The 17,770-nt window shown below is 39.8% G+C and overlaps 1 long non-coding RNA gene across 1 annotated transcript; it reads left to right on the forward strand.

Moving 5' to 3' along the window:
• The first annotated feature begins 8,582 nt into the window (after window positions 1-8,582).
• Window positions 8,583-17,770, forward strand: LOC135162833 (uncharacterized). Its single transcript, XR_010299022.1, has 4 exons — window positions 8,583-8,724; window positions 15,231-15,606; window positions 16,058-16,282; window positions 17,500-17,770. It is a non-coding gene; the product is annotated as an uncharacterized LOC135162833 (long non-coding RNA).

Genomic DNA, 17,770 nt, shown 5'->3' on the forward strand with positions numbered 1-17,770 from the left:
TATCGCCAAGGAAGATTGAGTACTGGTTGTTGAGGAAAAATGTTGAGTTGTGGATTTGAAATTCACGTGGACTGGGCAGAAAAATTTGGTGGATTTCAATTGGTCAAGGAAATATACGGACATTGTCATTTGTCAGTTTATTTTGAAGGTGGAGTAGGTAGTGATCGTGTAGGGGAAGGGGAAGGGTGTCATAAGGTTGGAACGGTCAGTGGGTGAGTGGGTACTATCAGGTAAAAAATGATCCTACCTTAAAGGCAATTACAAATATTTCCTAGATTTAAATGAGGGTACAATTTACAGAAAAGGTACTTGAAATTGGGGAATAGTCCGAAGTTGTAATTGCTAGAAAACTCTCTAGTCTAAAAGGAAAAGAACACATTAAGAGGCCAGATTATTCGAAAATGTGGCCTTTATGATACTAAGATTGGGATATTTTGAAGAGATAAAAATAAAAGTTTATAGTAAATATATATAAGTTTATAGTAAATGAATTCCAGGAAAAACCTTTAAGGAGAATTGTGGGGATTTCCCCTTTTTTTTGAAATCTAAATTATTCCGACACGATGAACCATTCCGCGACGGAACAAGTACGTTGGTGGCGGCGTTTTTTTTTTGAACATTTTTTTTCGACCAAATATCAGGCGTTTTTGGGATAAACGTTGTATTCAGAGTGGTGGCTTCGTAATTAAGGCAGTGTATTTATACAAGCGTGGCTTTTTCATCGTTTGGGAACTGTGGGACGATACTTATTATCATTTGAAGAATATATTCTCAAAATAGAATGGACAAATGACAATACTCTTGACATCACGAAAGTCTGTTATACTGATTCCTACATATATGGGTTCATAGTGGTCTCAGGAGGCTAATTTGAATTCAGATCTCATTTCATTTTCAAATTTTAATCATGATTTTTATAATTTCAGGGCGCTGTAGCATGTTCAACTCTAGTACATTTCTTTCATTTCCCCTAAGACTGCTATGTAAATTCTTTAATTATAATTACAGGTCACATGAAAAGTTATGAAGACCTTCGATATCATCCGCCGCGAAGATATAAGTTTACATCGAGATGTTTATGTCTGCAGAGAAAGTTCGTGCTTTGCTCCCCGATCAGCGGTAGGGAAATCGATAGTTTTTTCCACCCGAGGGGGAATAAATTGACAAATAATCATTATCCTTATTCTTACAATTAGTACCAAGCAATCGGTTATGGCTGTGATTATTACTATGATTTCTTTCTAACCTGAGGCGGAAAATACAGACTTTTCTCCTACTCTCCAGGTGAAAAAATACAATACTCGGGTGGGAAAACATGATTTTCCGTCTTTACTGGCGTAAAATATAATTGTGGCATGATGCACAATAAATGAATTTCTTGAAGTCTATTTTCATAGCGTCTCTAATATTGCAAAAGCCGGCATTCGAGACAAATATTATTTATCCTTGTCCCTCACAAATTCTAGGACAATTCCAACCTTTGAGAAACGAAGGTGTTTCAACAGGTGCACTAAACGGCACCATGAGAATGTATCTAATGCATTTATTCCATGTAAATACAACTTGCCAACGAACAAATATCTTTATTTCCTGCTACGATTTCCAACATAATATTTTATCGTTCCATATTTTACTGGGTAAGATATCGTCACAGTTCTTTTTATTGCAGTAGACCATGCATCATGAAATGAAAAATGATTTCGTATTTTTTGCATTACAACTTCGATTTTTTCATTGAAACTTGGTAGTGGGGACATTTCATATAGGTCCAGTTAGGCGGACAAAAATATTTGAGAAAAATTATGGCGCTAGTACAGAAAATGAAGCGCAAAGTGCTGGTCAGGTAACAATATCAAGGCTGACACAAGAAATTTTATTAGGATTAAAATTCGCCAGAAATCCCCAGAAATTTTACCTTAACAATATTAGATTTGTTAGATTTGTTAATACTTGAAGCATTATAATATTTTCTAGTACCAGTACTGGAGTGTTTATAGGAAATTTCTCGGTGTGTACTCCATTTTTTTCTGTAGAAAAAAAAAGTTTCATTGATTGCTGCATTTCCGAACTTATAGAGAATTGTCCATATTTTTTCGAGAATTTCTGATTATTTATGTTTTCTTATGTTTAAGGCACGTGTCTTCCGAAATGCGAATGCAACAGTTTTTTCGGACGTTTTTGTATTGTTTTTCTTTTTACGAAAGCTGCTTTTTGCTTTCACATTGAAGCTATGCGTTTGATCATCTTCATGGGATTTGTGAGCGAAGACGATCAAATTTCGTCCAATCACACGTATTAATTGGTCAAACAATTTTTCATGTATTTTTATTTCGTTCTGAAACGGTTTTCGCAAATATCTCGAAAACTATCAGTAGTAATACCCCAAGACCTTCAAAATTATCGGATATTTCCCGAGAGTTTCGTTGCGTAGCACCGATCGGGATAAGGTTCGCAGGTCTGCGAATCTTATCCCTCTCGTTGCTACGCAGGGAAACTGGAGGGAAATATCCGATTAATTTTGAAGGTCGAGGGGTATTTGGCTGGATTATTTTTTTCATTCCAATTTCAAACAATTAAATGTGTGGCATTTCACGTCATATAGTATAGTTTTTCACTCGTAGTTGTGGCTTCTCCAGCGTATATTCTCTGTCTGCACAAAATGCAGAGAATTGTTTCCAAATTGTGGCTTTTGTCTTCACTGTATTATTAGGAACATTATTTTTAATTTTCTGATCAATAATCTCCAAGGATTCTCCTCCAAATCTGCTCATGTCGAGATAAAGTCTTTGAACTTGATTTTTTGTAATGACAGTTTTGGGGTTTGAAACGCGTACAAATTGTTTATCGGATATTTTCATTGCTTAGCAACAAACAGGGAAATATCCGAAAAATATCCGAAGTAAAACTCTCTTACTTGTACCACGTGACGGGAAATGCCACCATTTGATTGGTTGAAATTGGGATGAAAAAAATAATCTAATCTATTTCACTTCTTCACCTCTCAAAATATTCGTCTCGATATACTTCATCTGAATGAATTAAATTATGTATATCCATGGATATTAATGTTTTGGGGTATTCGAATTTTTGGATTATATGCTTTGGGCCGAGACACGGCATCCTTATGAGAGAAGCTACTGAAGATTCGGCCTAAAGACCCCCCTCCTTGCCCTTTCTTCCCCTTGTCATCGGTCCTGGGGCTTGCGCGGGGCGCCTGCTGAGCAGCGATAGCTGTGGTTAACTTCATAGCGTGGAAAATGTTGGCCATTTTAGACGCCCAAAAAATTTACTTCAATTTTATTAGTGATTTTCACCCCTAGCTCCTATTTTGAGGTTTTAAAAAGGGTATTAGAGATCTCTCCAAGGTCCTAGAAGCACGAGCATGTCATCTCCCAACGGGGAAGGGCCTCCTGAGGACCAAAATACATCCATGGGTGAAGACGCCTTCTGTGACGGGGATAGTGAGCTGAGCGCGTTTAGTTACTTCCAACGGCATGGAGTGCCAAAGCCCTTGGTTAATTATAGGAAATCCTCGGAAGACGAACACCCCCCTTCCAAGAGACGCAGATCAATTTCTCCGGGTTTATCTTCTCTTCAAAATCAGGTGAATTTCCTCACGTCTCTGCTTTTGCAAAAAGTTGCATCACCCTGCGCTACCAGCACATCTTCAGCGATACCATCAGCTGCCTGACAAAACCTTTTCTTCATAACCCTCTGGTACCCCCATCTTGTACAGTCGAGGTGAATCTGGGTCCTGGTAGGACGTAGGTAGATGAGAGACGTCGACTCTGACCAGCCAATGCCGAACGCTTAAGGGGTTATTCTCATGTGAGCATTTCAAAAAATCGATTTTTTTTTTTTTATATTTTGACAGTAAAACCTATTGAAAACATGCTGTGAAAAATTCAGACCGAAATTCATAGTAATTGATAAGTTACAGCTCATAGTCGCCGACGCGTCGTAAGCGATTGTCTACCAGGCTTTAAACTTTAAACGCGTTTTTCTCGAATCATCATTTTCTGAAACGGTCAAGGTCCTACAAGAAAAAGTATTCAACCGATTGCTTTAAAATTTACATATGTTCTTCTACTCATTTATAGTTATCGTCCCTACCACAATTGTTTATTTTCGACAATATCTTCATATTTTTTTTAAACGATTTGTAACGAAAAAGAACGAGATTTTCGTGATTTTTTTTTTGAAGTTCGATATTTTTTTTTGTTTTTAATGAAATTGATTATATTTGGTAGGGACGATAGCCACAGATCTACTGAATAATAATCCATTCGATTTTTTTATCTCAGACAACATGAACAGCCGTTATCACCTTGACCAGTGAACTACCTTTTTTGGTTGGGGACTACTTTGACTTAAAAAAAATATATGTTAAAAACGTAAAAAACGCCAAAAAAAAATTTTTTCGTATATTTCAAAATAAAAATAAAAATATATTAAAAAATCAACATGATTGAAGGTTGTTGTCGCATAAAAAAAAAATTCCGAAAAAGTGGTAAAATATAGGCGTTCACATGAGAATAACCCCTTAAGGGTTCTTACTGATCTGCAGCGTTTCGGCTCTGCAGAATGGCAGGAAATTAGCTATTCGAATACTCTCAAGAATGTCGCGGCCTCTCCAGGTTTTACTGAATTGAAGGTGAATGAGGAACTTTGTCACCTGGAAAAGAAGAAGGACCACTTGGTTTCATGGGACCGTGTCCTTGGTGGTTTGTGTAATGCAATGCTTGAGCAGAGGGAATTGTTGCAGTCTGAGCTACAGGATATCCTAAACTGGGTTCATTCCCCCGAATTCTCAGCGAATGCAATGTTGGGTAAATTAATGACGGCTTTTGGCCCCTGTTCTCGCCTGGGCAAGGCCTCCGATCAAATTCTACAGATCATCTGTGGTAAGAAAGCTGAAACAATTCAGGGTCGTCGTGATCGCCTTCTGAGGGAGCTGCCTGTGAAGACAACTCAAGCAGCTCTGAGTAAAATCCCACCTTCTTCTGACTATCTGATCGGTAAGGAGAACCTGCAGCCGCTGATCCAGTCCATGGGAGGTACACAGACTTGGTTGTGTGCCCCTCCTTATGTCTCGTCGAATAAACCTGCACCTAAGAGGAGTTCTCCATTTCAAAGACCTTCTAACCAGCCCTTTCGTGGGGGCTCGAGACTGGTACACAACCAAAGAGAATTTTTCGGCTTACAACAACATCCACGCCAGCATCACAGTCAGCAACCTAGAATTAAGGAGCCAAAAGATAATCTGAGGATTTCCCCGAAAAGGTAAATGACTTTTTGACTACTCGGCCCTTCTTTGGTGGCCAGCTAGTGGGTTTTCGAGACAGATGGAAAGTGCTCGGGGCTCCACCATACATTCTGAGGCTTATTTCGGGAACCAGAATCCCTCTCGTTTCGAGACCCCCTCTCTTCGGCAACTGGCAACAATCTCGCTTCATAACAAAGTTTTCACCGGAGATGTCCAAACAAATAGAGCTTCTAAAGCTTCAGGGGGTTTTGGAACCTCCAAAAAGAGAAGGCCCGAGTTTCATATCAAGAATTTTTCTAGTGACCAAGAGCAACGGCGACCCTCCCCCCATTTTCGACTTAACAGGGTTAAACATTCACGTTCAAACCCAAAAATTTCGTCTAATCTCCCATCATCAAATTCCAGATTTTCTTCAGAACGGCGACTTTATGACCAGAATCGATATCTCTCAGGCATACTTCCATGTACCAATAGCAGAATCACACAGGCAGCTCCTTCGCTTGGTCTACAACGGGGAGCTGCTCCAGATGACGAGCTTGCCCTTCGGCCTCTCATCTCACATTCTCTCTCATTCGGCACCTAACACCTTCGCGATGATATCGAATTGGGTCGCAGAGACAATTCGATCGCTGGGTGTGAGACTGATCGTTTATCTGGACGACTTCCTCTTGGCCTGCCAGAGTCGCTCCAAGTTAATGGTCCAGACAGAGGAAACTGTGAAGCTCCTGACTCACCTCGGCTGGGTAGTCAACCTGGAGAAATGCGACCTGACCCCGAACCAGAGAATGGGTTTCTTGGGATTCACGTAGGACACCAAACAGAACTCAATCTGTCTTCCAGAAAGGAAGATTTCACAGATCAGATGTCTCATCAGACACCTTCGTTCGTCCAGGCGAGCCAGCCTCAAGCAGGCCCAGAGTCTCCTGGGCTCCCTAAATTTCGCAAACTTCGCAGTACGCTGAGGACGGCTCCATTGCCGTCACACCCAGAGATTTTTGACGGAATTCAGACAGAAATAACAGAGGGAAACACGTCAGATCCACAAGGCTGTCGATTCAGAGCTAAGCTGGTGGCTCAGCGCAGTAAAGTCCTGTTCAGACCTCCACAAAAGACCAGTCACAGACTTTTTGACGACAGATGCAGCAGACACCGGGTGGGCAGCCCAACTGAATTCAACTCTCATGTCAGGGGACTGGTCCAGGGATCAGATAAAGTGGCATTCGAACCGCAAGGAGATGTTCGCGCTGTACGCTGCCATCACGCAGGAGGCCCCTTCACTTCGAGGATCTCACATCCTGATCCAAATGGACAATCAAACTTTTGTCGCGTACATACGAAAAGAGGGCGGGACGAGATCACTGGATCTCCTGAACCTCACCTACAAACTGTTGGAGCTCACCAACAATCTCCAGATCGAACTGTCGGCTGCATATCTCCCAGGCAGATACAATGGAGTTGCGGATCCATTGTGGGAAAGGTGGGGCCGTCCAGACGTCGATCTGTTCGCCTCAGAGAGATCCGCCGTCGTGCATCCGTACGTTTCCTTGGACTCCAGAGACTCCTGCGCCTTATTTACAGACGCCTTCAGTCGCCCGTGGCATTTCAATCTAGCCTGGGTGTTCCCGCCACCCTGCCTCATTCCTCGAGTACTAGCTCACCTGAACAATTGCACGGGACAGGTACTGTTAGTGGCGCCGAAATACGAACAAACTTTTTGGATGCCAGATCTAGTGTCTCGTAGCAAGGAACCACCACTAACAATCGAGAATCTAGCGGAAGGGCTAGTAGACCTGACAACACACCTCCCTCCTCCGGAGCTGGACCATCTGTGTCTCCAGGTGTGGAGGGTTGGATGTGGAACCGATTAGTTCATAACTGGACGGCAGAGGAAAAGGACTTAGTTAATAACAGTTGGCGGGCTTCCACTCTGGAAACATAAACTACCAATTCGTCGTTGGCTTGGCTGGTGCCAGAATAACAACATCGATCCAGGCTCACCCCAGGGTCACAACGTGGCCCGATTCTTGGCAAACCTCTTCCTCAAGAAGAATCTATCGTACAACACAATTTTAGTCCACAAGTCTGCGGTTGCCACCTTTTGCTCCGGCAAGTCATCGTCATCGATCTCATCGGATTTCCTAGTCCGACAGGTCCTAAAAGCTATATCTATAGCTAGGCCTAGGGAAATCAAGACAGACATTTGGGACGCACAGCTGCTCTTGAACTGGCTCAGCACTCCGATTCCTGACTTATCACTCTTTGAATTATCCAGAAGAACTACAGCCCTGCTACTCGTAAAGCCTGAATCTCTATGATGTTAACCACAGCTATCGCTGCTCAGCAGGCGCCCCGCGCATGCTCCAGGACCGAAGACAAGGGGAAGGATGGGCAAGGAGGGGGGTCTTTAGGCCGAATCTTCAATAGCTTCTCTCATAAGGATGCCGTGTGTCGGCCTCCGCACATAACAAGTGTTTTGTTGGAGTTCAAAACACTGATATTATCTTAAAAAAAATCCTCGTTGCCATGGCAATGGTAGAAAATTAAATAATTGGGTAAGTGGAGTTTTTTTTCGAAATTAGGAACTAAAAAACTTACAATTCGATAGGAAAGTTGTGATAAATTCAGGGATAAACAGTGGACAGTGGACAATAAATATGTTGTTTGTGAATTGGTACTACTTCCGCTCCACTGATCTTGCAAAATTTTTACTCGACTCAGAATAATTTTCAGACGACCTGGATCAATAACAAATGTCAATAACGACTGTCTTTTATTCAAGTCCAAAACATTTTCTTTATCATTTTACCGTCTCAGTCCACTCATAAAGGGGAACGGCGGCGCTACGATCTTTCTGTTTTGAGATAAAAATGATGCTGAATGCAACGCTCTGCAACGCAAACCTACGAAACTCAATTGCCTTGTGGGCGGGTGTGGATGTTCCATTGGTTATTATTTTTTCTAGCTTATCACAGTACATTTAAGGCCACCAGCAAGTTATTGAACGAAAACATTCATTTTAGCAAAAGTTTGTACGAGGTCATTACGTTCACAATAAACCTGACGAATACAAATGCAGAAAGCATTACAGTATTAATTCTACGTAAAAAGAGAATGTGATTATTTTCCGATATTATCCTGACTTTATCCTCAATTTGGGTAGAATTTTTAGTCTTTCAAGCGGAGATTCGTTGTGCAAGCTGGTGAAGGTCAACTTGGCCATCGAACGGTTCTACGATATTATATTGAGTCGTTTAATAAATTCCTACAGACATTGAAATTCCTAAGTTGTACAACATAAAACCTCACCATATCGCACAAGCAACCAGTAATACATAAAACTGAATTTTCTGATACATTGTTCAGTGTGCTGCCTACGACGTTGGCGAAAATGTTTTTCGAAAACCTGTCTACAGTTTCTTTCCTCTACATCTCCTTTATATTGTACAATGTTGTTGAAGGTAAATCGTTAAATTTATTAATCTTCTACATGTTCTGTTGAAGTCCGAAGCCCACAGCTCCTCGGGATACTAAATTTAAATAAGAAATGTAGAGAATAATAGAATAGAATAGGTCAGAGAGTTAGGGTAGAATTTATGAGCTTGTAAAACGAATGGTGCTTGCATAAAATTGAAAACTCTGAAAAAAAGTATGAGATAAATTTTCATGAATCTTTGTCACTCAAAAAATCGCCGTCAATTTTCAAAAATGTCAGGTTCAACGACTTGTCCATTTCAAATGAAAAGCAAGCAGGTGACGGGTACTATTTGGAAGAAGTTACGTGAACGATACTTTACGTGGTATTATTATTTTTCATTAATTTCTATCAATTCGAGTGGTAGTATGCTTCCCAACGGAAACACCCCCATTCGATTTTAAAAATAAAAAAGTAGATATTCGCCATGTGAGTTAATTATGGTACTTATCTTTCGCTAGAGAGTTTGCAAGAAGATATTGAACTAGCTAGTAACATGAATTTTAGCAAAACAATAAATTTTGTAACAACCACCTGGGCGTCACTGACCATCGGATGAGTTAGACATGTTTTCATTTTGTCCTGCCCCGGGCCAAGTGCGCGTAAATGAGTTCAAGTGTTACACAGATACTATAAATTCGGTGAATAAGTGCTTCTTCCCCAGGAACTGCAGAAGACTCTCTTCTGCAGTAGAGAGGAGAGACTCTGTCCCTCCTCTCCCCCCTGTATAAACTCTAAAAGAAAAAACATTCAATAAATAGTGCAATCGAAATGACCACCCAGAATGGTAACTCCAGGCAGAGTCTCTACTCTCAGAGACTGGCTAGCGACTACCACCCCGACAATGAACGAGCGATTTTAATAGATGCAATCCAAGGTATTCCCATCAATGACTATTTAACATGCGTCGGTGAATTTGTTAGCCGACAAAACGTCATTGGAATCTCCAGAACCGCTGGTAACCGTATTTGTGTCTACGTCAAAACAACCGATTTGGCTGAAAAGTTAATCTCAGAGCAAACACAGCTCTACATCAACGAAAACAGGTTAAAAATTCGAGCTCTCGTCACAAAATCGAAACGAATTATTCTGTCTCATGTGTTTTCATCCTTGCCCCATGACATTCTCAAAAATAAAATTGCTGAATTCGGTGTCAAGGCTCTGTGACCCTTAACGTTTATTAAGGCTGAATCAAAAACCCCAGGATACGAGCATGTCATCAGCTTTAGAAGACAGGTGTTCATCAATCCTGATGACATCAACAAGCTACCCAAGGTCATCAAGATAACATGGAATAACTTTGATTATACGGTTTACCCGTCCACTGACAACCCAGCCTATTTCAACTGCCGAAAACTCGGACATTTTCAAAAAGAATGTCCTCTTATCAACATCAATACTCCAGAACAGAGACGACAGCCCATATCAAACGATAACACGACCGAAACAACCCTAGATACGGAGCTGGAAATTATGTCAGTTCTACAGGAATCATAACCACCCCAGAATACTCCCTTGAACGCCGAACATGATAAGGTTATGGAATTTGAATTGGCTTCCATTAGACGCAACAGAGAACAAGATGATGATACAGATCAGGACATCAACCAAGATTGTAAACGCATCCGATCAATCACAATCGAATCAAATTCACAGGAAGCTGTCCCCAGAGATGAAGGAGCAAAAGCAGACGACGACTTCGTCCATCCACCCCCCTCCTCCAGGAATAGAAGACACAACCGCCCAACCAAGCCTCAGACAAGAAACCAGTTCAGCAAGGATTTCATCATGAAATATACTCCACGGCTTCGTGCTTATCTCACAGTATGTGCCTCAGATTCGTACATTAACTATGAAGAATTTATTTCCATCCTTATACAATGGCAGGAAACGCGTGATATCAGCAAAATTAGGGCAAAACACCAGGACAACATGGACGACCTAATTGTTTTCTTTCGACTTATAAATATTTACGTTGATGACAGAACGATTAAGACTTCCATCACGAAGCTGGCTAACCGACTGGATAGTTCTGACAGGGAGATAACTCAGGTTCGTCTTCCAGTCATTGTTCAGAAAATCAAAATAAGTGTATGTCACAATGGATAGCAAGCAAACAGACCTCAGGATGATATTTTGGAATGTGAGAGATTTACTCAAACACTACGAAGATATCCAACTAGCAACAAAGCAGACTGATGTTATTATTTGTGTGGAAACAAAAATTGATCCACAAAGTTGCCGGAAAATTAAATTACCTGGATTTAAAGTCCATCGAAAAGATAAAAACACAAATACAGGTGGTATAGCCGTTATCTACCGAAACAATCTCACTGTCAAATTGTTAGAAAATATTGCGAACCCACATCCAGATGTTGAGATCATGGGTGTACAGATAACCAATATAACTGAGACTCTTAGCCTATTTGCGTGTTATAGAAAACCAGGTGCAGTGCTACACATAGATTATTGGCGTAAAATTGTCTCCATGACCCGCAACCATCATCGAAGTATCCTTGTGGGCGACTTTAATGCCCACCATGTGGCATGGAACTGTCAAAAAAGTGACTCGAATGGTGATAAGTTTCTAAAATGCATACAAACGGAGAACCTAGTCTTACATAATTCGAATACTCTCACTCACATAGACTTATACAGACAAAAACACTCTAATCTTGACCTAGTATTATCCACCCCTGACATAGCAGAGAAACTCCTAGTAGAAGTTAACGACGAAACATGAGGTTCAGATCACTATCCAGTTATTATAAAAGTGTCAACGGAACGAAATATTTATCACAGACATTCCTTAAAAATCTCCTCGGCCAGTACCGACGGGGATAAACTCAACAAAGTGTTTATAGAATTATTCCCCCATTTTCTAGAATCGTCATTTCTCACCCAATCCATCCTTGGAAAATACTCCACATTTATGGACTATATCACCCATGCAGTGGAACAATGCACTCCCCAGAAGAAAATAGTTCCTCCCTACATGCACCGAAATCCAGTGCGATGGTGGGATGAGCACTGTGCACGAGCAAAACGGCTCCGCAAAGCTGCGTTCAAACCGTGGCGGTTTACGAATAACATTCATGATATGGTGAAATATAAGAAGTCAGTAGCGCAAGCCACCAAAGTGTTTAAACAAAAGAAAAAAGAAAATTTCATTCAATTTTCAGAAACTATAGATGCTAGGAAAAATATTAAATATGTTTGGAGAACGTGCAAAGTCCTCAAAAACGCATGGATCAAAATTGATTCTGAATCCCACTCAGACGCCGATCAAATACGAAAAGCCGCCCTCAATGCCTCAGACAAAATTGCTCCTGGAGCATGCACTCCGAATCCCGACCAACCAATACCGCAAACCCCCCAAACAATTTTCGACCGACCTTTTGAATATTCGGAATTTTTAGCAGCCCTACGACCATAAAGAGATGATTCCGCCCCAGGAATCGCCGGGGTGACGTACAAACTCATGAAAAAATTAACTCCGGAAATTCAACTTGTATTATTAGATTTGTATAACGAGATGTATACAACTGGTGAGTACCCTAATGAATGGAAATATTCGTTCATTCATCTAGTACCAAAAGTGAATAAAAAAGATGTAAGGCCTACAGCACTGACTTCTTGCATTGCCAAGATTTTTGAGACTATGGTTAAAAATCGCCTACAGTGGTGGTGCGAAACCAAAAATTTAATCCCTTCTTGTCAAACTGGCTTTCGACTTGGCCTTTATTGCAAAGACAACCTTGTCCAATCTAATTTTAAATATAGAGAATAATTTAAAGTTTAAAGAAGAAACAATTGCCACATTCATTGACGTCCCAGGTGCGTTTGATAACGTTATTCCTGAAATATTGATCGATAAACTAGCGAGGACACAGTGTCCACTAAACTCCCTAAAGTTCATTAAATTTTTAGTATGTGAAAGATTCATCCATTCTACTTTTCTGGAGGAAAATGTCCTCACAGTGCGAAAAGGAGTACCGCAGGGTGGAGTACTTTCTCCACTATTGTTTACAATATATACCAATGATTTAGCTGAAAACATAAATTGTAAAATTAATTTTTCCATGTTCGCGGATGACATTGCCCTGTACTGCTCATATAAAGGACTAGAATCGGAAGTTAAATTATTAGAAGACTCAATTACTCAACTATCAACTAATTAAAAACATTTAGGCCTTGACTTAGCACCAGATAAAACCGTTGTAGTTCAATTCACTAACAGAAGAGTACAAAATGAAAAAGTTATAGTAAAAGTCGATGCAAAAACAATCAGCACAAGTCCTGTGGCAAAATTTTTAGGGATATACTTTGACGAACAGCTTAACTTTAAATACCAAGTTGGCAAAATCCAGGAAAAAACCCTCAGATCGCTCAACATAATTAAATTTCTAAGGCGTACTTGGTGGGGATCCGATCCCTCTACCCTCATTATGATATATAAAAGCTTCATCAGGTCCATAATTGATTATGGCTTGTTTATCTATATACCGAGCACTCAACTCATGATAAACAAACTTGAAACAACACCATATGCTGCCATTCGTTTTGCATTAGGGTATAGGTGTACTACCCCCACCAATGTCCTTCTGGGCGAATCAAAACTCACACTAGTACGCGACAGGGCACAGTTTCTATGTAAAACGTACCTAATCAAAGCAATCACTAACCACTCATCTCAGATCTACAATACGATACATAATTGTTTTGAATTGGACGTTTTTCCTCAGAGAGCTCGCGACAAACTGATCCCCAAATGTGTCAGAGAAATCCTCTCTTTCCAAGAACAATTATACTCCGACAAGAACTACCACATACTTACTCATTCATTTGACGCTTACATTCTCCCCATAGATATAAATATTAAATTAGGTCGCATGGCACAAAACAGCACCGACCCTAACTCGTATGTTAAAGATGTGCTTACCAAAGGTTTTGCAGACTACTGTTACGTCTATACTGACGGCAGCAAAAAAGTAACTAACAACTGTGCTGGAGCGGCGTGTTACTCGCCTGAACTAAATATTCGCTTATCCAGTAAACTGAACACCGCCACTTCAAGTTATACAGAATGTTGTGCAGAATGTATCGCACTATTACTTGCAGCAAAACTAAATACCGATAATCCGGGACGAAAATATGTTATCATGTCCGACTCGTTCAGTGCCTTACAATCCCTCAATTCCCCCAGCCAGACGGTTAAATCTAATCCATTCATTACCATGATAAAAGAAAAATATTGGGATTCAACAAAAAACGGAACTGAAATAAAATTTCTATGGATCCCGTCACACTGTGGGATTGAGGGAAATGAGGCTGCTGACAGGCTAGCGGCAAACCCGGTAGACGATATAGCAGATGAATTCGCGTGTTCCTTTCACAGATTATCGAAATCAGTTGAAAGTAGAGGAGTGCTCTAATACATCGAACATGATTATTACACAAGCAACGAACCATAAGAAAAAAGGGGCTAAGTACTTTCAAGTATATTATAAACAATCTCCACTCCCCTGGTACAAGAAATGTAAACTGACCAGGGAATCTATTGTAACTGTCAATCGTATTAGAGCAAACCACTACCATCTAGGAGCATCACTGCACCGGGTTGGAATTGTAAACGACCCGGGCTGCATATGTGGAGTCGAATCTCAGGATTTCGACCACATCCTGTGGCACTGCTCAAATTTTCAAACCCAAAGAAACAAATTGTTATCTAGGCTAAGTAAATCTGCCTGTACTCCTCCTTATACAACGAACAAATTTGCGAATGGAACAGACTTCAAGTACATAGAAATAATTTGCCAATATTTAAAGGAATGTAAGTTGAGAATTTAGTCTTAGCTTTAGATCGATAGTGTAAATAAATCTTATGTACAGATTTCCACACATTAAATAATAATAGAAAAAAAAAACCACCTGGGCGGGTTGCGCCTATCCGACATTTGATGCTTTCACATCATAAAAGTTATGATCATACCAAATTTTAACTTACTATCCCAATTTTTCATCGAATTATTGAGTGTAGAATACTGAAAATATGTGAAAGGTGAAAACTATACATATTTCCATAGCTTTTTATGGTGTTCACAGAGATGAATATCTTAAAAAAAATTGAAATCCTTACAGTAGTTTTTGTGATACTGAGGAAAAACGAGATTCCCAGAAATTGCTGTCTCAGAAACTAATGGACCATTCGACCTGTAACGGCGCATCAAAGGGAAGGCTAATGACAGCTACCATAAGTTACAAATTCAGATTTTCAGCCAGAAATTTTATTGTTTTTTTTGATAATTTTTTCAGAATCAATCTTCAAAGTTGATAATTATACAGCATATACACACAGGACATGATATTAAAAATATCGTTTTGTTGCGTTTCATAACATTCTCAATAATCGAAAAACGGTCCAATACAAGATTTCCATTTGGAAGAAAAAAAACGTTTGAACGCATCATTTTATATGAATTCTAATTACAGACGTGAACGGTGGTCGAGAACTAAGGATGGTGAGGGCGATTATGCTACAGCTGAAGAATTTCCATCAAATGTCTTCATCCGTACTGAATCCATCCAGCATACTCGATATGAAACAGCATTCCTTACTTCTCATTGTGGTGGATCACTGCTTACCCTTTTTCATATTCTCACTGCTGCCCACTGTACTTTGAGCTCCAATCAAACTCTTAGCTCCGTGTACTACTACCGTCCATATGAAATTTTTGTGGCACTAGGAGTTAATAGGGCGCAGGAAATTTTCTATGAGCACAGTGTTAAGCATATATATAGACACGAACAATACCGCATACCTACCTATGATAATCCTTGGGGAATTTACGATATAGCCATTCTCGAGGTAAGTAACTCATTCACAACTTGGAAATTGACCGCTTCGTAATCGTCCGATTTTATAATTTTCTCATTGGGCGTGAAAACGATGTAGAAAGGCTCGCGGCGGAAAAATACAAAATTTAAGCATGATGGGTGTATGTATTACGCAGGACTAAATCTGTGTTACAATTCAGATCGGCTGGTGCAGACGTTTTTTATAAATTTTTATTGGGTTCTGAACCGGTTTTCGCAAAAATCTTTAAAACTATCCACCCTTTTTCAATGTTTCATTTCTCCGAACTATCATCCCATGTACTCCATTCCAATTGATTAATATATCTATATCCTTTAGTATTCAGTTTTTGAAATATTCTAAATTTTTTGTCTTGTCGAAAATAAAGTCTGTCAGCGCAGTAACATTGCGAAATAGTCCTTCACCAACGTGAAACGTGCCATGAATTTTCTGCTTGTTCCAGATACATGAACCGATAAATCTAGGTCCTAACCAATACATTGTTAATTTGCCATGCTACAATCCAGACGTCGGTGATCAAGGTATATTGCTGGGATCCGGACGCACATCTGCCGACCCCAAATCAGTGGGAGAATTGAAAAAAGGTCTATTTAAAGTAGTAAAGTGCTATGATTGGGTGACAACTGGCGTTATCTGCGTCTCGAGCGAAACCGTTCAGGTCATGGAAGTAAGTATACACCCGCAGAATTTCTGCAGCAAATATGTAGCGAATTCTAGGGCCACTCCAATTACGGTTTGAGATTCAATCACATTTTGTTGAAAGTTTCCCTCATGCGAATATCTGCCAAGAGAATTATGCTATCCGACTCCTATTTCAACAGTCAACATGAAAGTAAGCTGATAATTTTTGACAATGCACCTGGGTTCGCTGGCTCAAACCTGACATAAAAGGCCATTACGAAATGGTAAACTTCAAGATACCCACGTAGCCCAAAAACTTTTTATTTAGCAAAATTCCATTCAATAGTTATGGAGGGGAGTTAAATAATTATTTTAAGCGCAATTCCAACCGAATTTTCACTAGATTTTAGTTATAGAAAAAAAATTCTGAAAAAATAATTCTAAGCCAATTCCTATAAGGACAAATCCTTTTCTCGTATTTTTTGGCAGTGTTGGAGCTCTTGTCCATAAGCTTGTTCGTTATGTTTCCAAGAATTTTCAAGAAAATCAAAAAATATCCGTTCCGGACAGATAAGTGAAAAAAACTAGATTAAAAACTCTCCAATTTGATCGATGGCCATATTGGTTTGAATCCGGGGGCTTCATTCTGCTGACAATACGGTATTCCCTCCTACTATCCGACGTTTTTCTAATCTGAACGTAACCTTCTCGGACTTCGAAACACTAACAGCTTTACAAATTTTTGTAACGTCTATCACCCTTCGGCCCCAATATGTTCTTCAGGTTTTTTTCACTGGCACTTTCCGAAAAACTTCCTTTAATCCTGTTTTCGTCCAACGCCCTTTCTGTTTTCCTCTCACTTGACGTAAGACACGAACCTGCATGACTTTTATTAAATTCGCATCTCCCAGGAGCGCAGATTGGAGTTCCGGTGATGAAAGATTTTTTTCATCGCAACACAAACCCAATGCATTTGAAGTAGGTTATAATTATGTGGAGTTAGATATAAGTTACCTTAGAGTCAAATACAGGTAGGGAATTAGGGTGAGGTACCGCGTAGGTAAAAGACCACAACGCTCATACCATCTGGCGCCACCTAATTTATTGATAATTTATTAGAGAGCAATGACATATTGATAAAATCGCTTTAAAACACTTTACATCTATATATTTTGAATGGTAACTCTTCAGTGAAGAATAGCGCTTTTTCAGACATTATTATATGAGAAAAAAAGAAAAAAAACATTCAATTTGTCGAAACAGGGTGACAGCGGTTCTGGCTTCATTATCAACAATAGAGTTGCTGGCATAGTCTCGTTAACCCCACCTGACGGGAACTATTATGTTTTAACGAATACGTTTTACTATTTTGAATGGATTCTGAAAATTATTGGCCTACCGGATGAATTGGACTTCATGAGGGGATTTTACTGATGAGTGGGGATGCATACAATAAAGTGAATGTTTGTCAAAATGTATCAATTCAAAATTTGTAGAGATGAATTGGAAATAAAAAACTCTTTTTGTTCCTTTA

The sequence above is a fragment of the Diachasmimorpha longicaudata genome, chromosome 5 (assembly GCF_034640455.1).
Source record: "Diachasmimorpha longicaudata isolate KC_UGA_2023 chromosome 5, iyDiaLong2, whole genome shotgun sequence".
Taxonomy (NCBI): domain Eukaryota; kingdom Metazoa; phylum Arthropoda; class Insecta; order Hymenoptera; family Braconidae; genus Diachasmimorpha; species Diachasmimorpha longicaudata.